Source organism: Urocampus carinirostris, chromosome 18 (genome assembly GCF_059441175.1).
Source record: "Urocampus carinirostris isolate Australia breed hairy pipefish chromosome 18, RoL_Ucar_1.0, whole genome shotgun sequence".
In the NCBI taxonomy this organism is placed as follows: Eukaryota; Metazoa; Chordata; class Actinopteri; order Syngnathiformes; family Syngnathidae; genus Urocampus; species Urocampus carinirostris.
Genome location: NC_142366.1, coordinates 16,533,706 through 16,539,705, shown reverse-complemented (window position 1 = coordinate 16,539,705; position 6,000 = coordinate 16,533,706).

Sequence of the window (6,000 nt, the reverse complement as noted above, 5' to 3'; positions counted from 1 at the left end):
CCATGTCACTCAGGTCAGGGTGATACAACACACACTTCTGTTCAACAGCAGGGCCCGACAGCTTTCACTGGTTTACCCCTGCCACATCATACAGGTGCCCTGCCCATCCCTTACAACGTGTCCATGCAACCCACTATCTTTTACAACACCTCTCCACTCATTCCTATCACCAACAAGAGCTCTAGCTTCCATTACATTTAGACCTCTTTCCTGCAGTGCACTCATAACTGTCAGGAACCAGGAACGGAGACGGCACCCAATTGCGTTAGTTTCTTAGTTTTATTTGAAAAGAGACGTTAGCTGGCAACCACGATCCAGTGATCGTTGATTGTGGGGAGCAGGTCGCTCGGGACGCGGAAGTGGTGCTTCTCGGGCGAGCGACAGCGGTGTCGAAGAGGGAAAAGCAGGTCGGAGCAGAGACGTGATCAAACTGAAACAGGTCGAAGCCGGGAAACGTACGGGAGTCAAAAACAGGGAGTCAGGTTCGGAAGGCTTGCCTTAGCAGGAGCTGAAGGTTTGCAACGATCGGACACCGGTAACAGGGAGCCGAGGGGGTTTAAAGAGTGGCAAGAAGCCAATCAGCCACCAGGGCTGTTGGCGCCACCGGGGCAGCCGCAGGTGCCCCGAATCAGTAATCATGACAATAACACCCATCCACGTCAATGGCGGCCTTCCTCTTGGTCTCCTTCAATTTACTTCTGCTCTGAAGATCCTTTTCAACAGTCACTCCTCAGCCATTCTCTCCATGTGTCCAAACCAACCGAGTACTCTCTTATCCACACGCTTGCCACTTCTACTCCAGTTCTGTCTCTCACAATTTCATTTCTCAATCTATCCAATCTTGTCACTCGTAATATACTCCTCAAACACTTCATCTCAAAAACATTTAATTTCCTTCTCAAATCTGCGTTCAGGCTCCAAGTCTCCTCACCATACAACAGAGTCGGCACAATCACATTCTCATACAGTCCTCTCTTTACATCCATACTCATACTCGTGTTACTCAACTGTACTGAACTGTAGTTGAAACGTGTTAATCTAATAAAATAACAGAATATATATAAATGTACCAGTTCAGGGTGTCCCCTGCCCACTGCCCGGAGATGGCTGGGATGGGCTCCAGCCCCCCCGCGACCCTAATGAGGATAAGCGGTACGGCTAATGAGATGAGATATATAAATGTGTAAAGTTACCTATCTATAGGGCTATTGGTTGACACCATTTGTACAAATGTTCCCATCTTAATGATTTTTGACACAATTAAATTACAGACGCTGCCCTTCTTACGAACGAGATACATTATGGACGATTCGTAAGTTGAATTTGTTCCTAAGTTGCTTAGTGCTATATTTTGTATGTTTAAGGTTTATATGAGTAAGTTTAATGCTTGTATAAGTAACCTGTATTGTTTTGTACTAAAAAATTAAAAAATCATAAAGTAATATGCTCCATAGAGATAAATAAAGTTAAGTGTAACTTACTTTTGGAAGATAAGCTTTAAGAGGTCCTCTTCCGTGGTAGAAAGTGGCCGAAAAAAGCGATCCAACCATTTTCTCAACCGCATCAAGCTTTCTTATTCCACTTTCATTTCAAAAGAAACGGCTCGCCTCCTATTTCCCCTTTACACCAACCTTATTGAATGGATGCACGAGATATTAAACGAAAAAAATGTTAAAGTTCTTAACGCGCTGAAGATATACTATAGAATGTTTACACACAAACTAAGAAGAGAAAGCTGAATTTCTTCTTTGGGGTGGATGCTGGGTGAGCTCTCACAGCGCCACACACTGGAAGCGGCGGAAAGAAGAACGACAGTAATGTCCTGTACTCGGAAAAAAGTGCACACAAAACAAAATCTAACTTAAAGCAGTGTCCAAATATTTTTCGACATCCCCAAATAAATGTTCGTATCTACTGTTTTTCGTAAGTCGAATGGTAGTAAGTAGGGGAGCGTCTTTACAGTCATTCATTTTCCCAAACTGCTTATCCTCATTAGGGTTTTGGGGGCTCACTTGGCATGGGACACTTTGGACTGACTGCCAGCCAATCACAGGGCAACAATGATGCTACAATGTTGATGAAATAACGCAATTCATTATAAGAACTTGTGTACTGCATTTGTGTTACTTTTCGCTCAGGTTTTTTTCACTGCGTCTTAGGCTTGGTTCACACTGCAGGGAAATCTGATTTTTTTGCAACCTCTATCGGATCTGTTAAAGTCTGTCTGATTGGCACAAATCTAGACCCAGGCCACTTTACTATGTGGTCCTAAATCTAATTCATATCTGATCTTTTGGGATGCGAGTTTAATGCAGACTGTCGAAACGCATTCATGCGACCAGCACAACATCGATAGGTGGTAGACGTCCCTTTTCTGCCTCAAGCATGGCGGCCGAGAACACGGAGTGTCATTAATTCACAAATTCATGGAAGATAAACACTTGTTAATTTATTTATTATAACTCAACAGCCAACAGCGCATCGCATACAACTGGATTCACAACATGCTGTTTGACGTAAATGCTGGTGCTAATTGATAAAGCAACTCTTACTAACTTCTACTGGTAGTTAACAATATTTACATTCAAATTACACCACACGGAGAGCACTCAATGGGGGGAAAGCGACGTTTTGGATTCCATTAATGTTTGAGGGGACAACGCTCCACCGTAACATCCATGAGTACTTCCACAAACTTGAGCGCATTGCGTTTGACAGCACGTGTCCTCTTCTGTGCATGAGGGAAGTTGGAACCATCAAATTTCACCCAAAAATCAAAATCGAGTATAAGGCTCTGCAGTGTGAACCTAGCCTTAGTGAGCCAATAACAGACGTATGAAAAATGTGCACCCCCCCACAATCCAAAAAATAATCACACTGTCATTTACTCCCCCATGTGTCATCAATCTACTTGACTCTTATTAAATCAGAGCGAGGTTCTATCCCAACAACAATGTGTAACCAAGAGACGCCCACAAGATTCTCGGTAGCAATCTAGTCGCAGCGTGACATCTTGCGGTGGGCGTTTATTGGATTGCCCTGGAAACAATAGAGTCCCATTGCAAGAGGCCGGCTCCTTTGTAGAGGGCAAGATTGTTACACTTGAGAATAAAAAAGTAAATAAGTTTCATTTTTCACCTTCAATGAATAGGTCAGCGTTTGACTTAGAAAAACCGCTGCAAAAAGAGAGCGTGGGAGATGTGAGGAGATGTAAATGGTCTGCATTTCTATAGCATGTTTCAAGTCACTGCAGGCCTCCTGAATCACCTTACTTACCCACTTACATTCACATACTGATAGAAGCGTCAGCCATCAATTAGCTATAGGGATTCAGTGTCTTGCTCAATATTTGACCCCGATCTGTTATTTCAAACACACATTAAGAATATTACTATAAGAACTTTTTTCTATCTTCGCACCAAAATTCGCCCTATGGTGTCTCAGTCGGATGCAGAGATTATAATTCATGCGTTTGTCATTTCCCGTCTCCATTACTGTAATGCACTACTCCCTGGTCTCAGGAAGAGTGAATCAAGAGCCTTCAGCTAGTACAAAATGCTGCAGCGAGGCTTTTAAGTAAGACAAGAAAGTTTGATCACATTACTCCGATTTTAGCCAACCTGCATTGGCTCCCTGTTAGCTTAAGATTCTGTTGGTATTATACAAAATCATGCATGGACTTGCTCCCTCATATCTTTCAGATTTAATTTCCCCCTATGTTCCGGTCCGGAGCCTTCGCTCTGAAAACGCTGGTCTGCTAGTGATCCCAAGAGCCAAGAAGAGATCCACAGGTTCCAGTGTGTTCTCTATTCGGGCCCCGGTGCGGTGAAATGCTCTTCCCCCTGAGATTTGATCTACAACCTCAGTGGAAATGTTTAAATCTAAGCTTAAAACACAATCCTATTCTATAGCATATGAATAACCTATATTCTATGTTTATAATATGTGTATTATTTGCCCTCATGTAGGTTTTAGATCAGGTGATGGTGTCATAATAGTCTGTAGTTTGCAATAGTCTTTGATCTGTGCAGCCCTTTGAGACTCTTTGTGATTAAGAGCTATACAAATAAACATGACTTGACTTGACTTTGACAGTAACTTGAAATAGCAAGAGTGGATGTAGGGAGATTTGTGTGTTTCACATGAGCATGGTAGATGAAAACCAGGCAGAAATTGGATGAAGCGGGATTTATTTAAAACCAGTATTGGGAAAAATGTGTCACAAAGAAACACAATCCTGGAACACAATTACTTTTCTCTGTAACGGACAAAAGGTTTATGGACTGCTACAAAACAGTTCGGGGATAAGGGAAATTGAGCCAAAAAAAACAAAGGTTCTTGTCTGATCAGAGGTAGGCTTCCTGTGGTAGGTGGCAGAGAGCGCAAACAGGTAAAATCAGGCCTCCGTCCGGTCCTGATATCTAAACGAAACGGAATTCCTCTTCTTACTTTCCCAAAAAAGATTCGGCCACTGGCGGCTGACCCGAGAGTTTTAGAGCGACAGGGGCTATCTCTTCCCCAGCTAGGTGATATCCTCAATGGGCAGATGCCCTTAAAAGCAGGTCCCCGGGTAATTAGCATATCGACTTCAGGTGTGACCATAGAGCCAATTAATAGATCCGAAAGCGTTGTTTTCAGCCAATCAGAACGCGAGGCAGATGACAGCCCCGCCCCTTTTTGTATTACACACAATGGGATTGCACACAATGCATGGCATGCTAGCGGCTTTACCATTTCAACATGCATAAGATCGATGGGAACCGAATAAAAGTTATTTGTTCTACAGCAGGGGTCAGGAACCTATGGCTCGCGAGCCATATATGGCTCTTTCTATGAGTACCTATGGCTCAGAGACCAATTTGATTGCATGCAAAATTTCTCCATCTTGTTCAAAACCGAGATTGTCTATTCTATTAAGGTACACGTAAAGCCAAACCAAAGCTAAATGAAAAGGAAACACTTCGCAGTATATATAGGGCACGTTTTTCACTACAATTTACAGTCAAAGTGTCACACAAAAAAAGGGGAAAAAAAACTCGTTTTGGCTGTACAACGCTAAAGAATCCTTTATTTAAAAGTTCACTATATAATCTGTGTTCAGTGTTCAGATACTTTATGATGAATCCACAGAACTGTAAATACGCCAAAACACCGGAAGAGAACTTAGTCATTTGATTGGGTGAGTGGGAGGGATGGGTGGAGCTATGCAAAAAGTACAAGCATTCCCTCCCATCTCTCGCCAAAGGTAAGCACATAAGGCTCCCTATTCTCAGAATGTTGTGACGTTTTTACAAAATAAATGCTTGCATCTGGTTTTGAAACCAATATGTATGAAAAAAAGGGTCAAAAGGAGTTTAACCGATCTTGAGTAATTGCAAGAAAGAGACAAGTTTAAAGTGGTCTGTTTGTTGAATTTGGGACAGGGGCTCTGGCATTATTCTCTTTTCATAATTTTTATCAAATCATCAAAAATAAATGTGCTGAAGACTAAGCTTTTGTCTGGGGCGCGGGTTTAGCAATTTAGTAAATTTGTCTCATAATATATGGTGTGGCTCTTTCCCAAAATAAAATTAATATTTTTTGCTTTTATGGCTCTTTGAGTCAAAAAGGTTCCCGACCCCTGTTCTACAGTAAGTGTTTTGGCATTGGCTCAGGAGGTAAAGCACTAGTCTTGGGATCAAGAGGTCGCAGGTTTGATTCCCGGCACCTCCGTGTTATATGTCGAAGAGTCCTTGGGCAAGACACTGAATCCCCAATGCCCCTGAGAGCAGGTACTTTCCTTGCATGGCTGACGCTGCTATCAGTTAGTTAGTGTGTAAAAGGGAAAAGTGTGAAGCACATTGTAAAGCACTTTGGGAGGTCTTTATTGACTTGAAAAGTGCCATATAAATACAGACCATTTAATCGTATTTAGCTGCTCTTGGGTCAGTCACTTGTCAGTGAGAGAAGTTTGTAAGTTACTGCGCCCGCTTTACTTGCACTTTCTTTGAGTATTGTCAC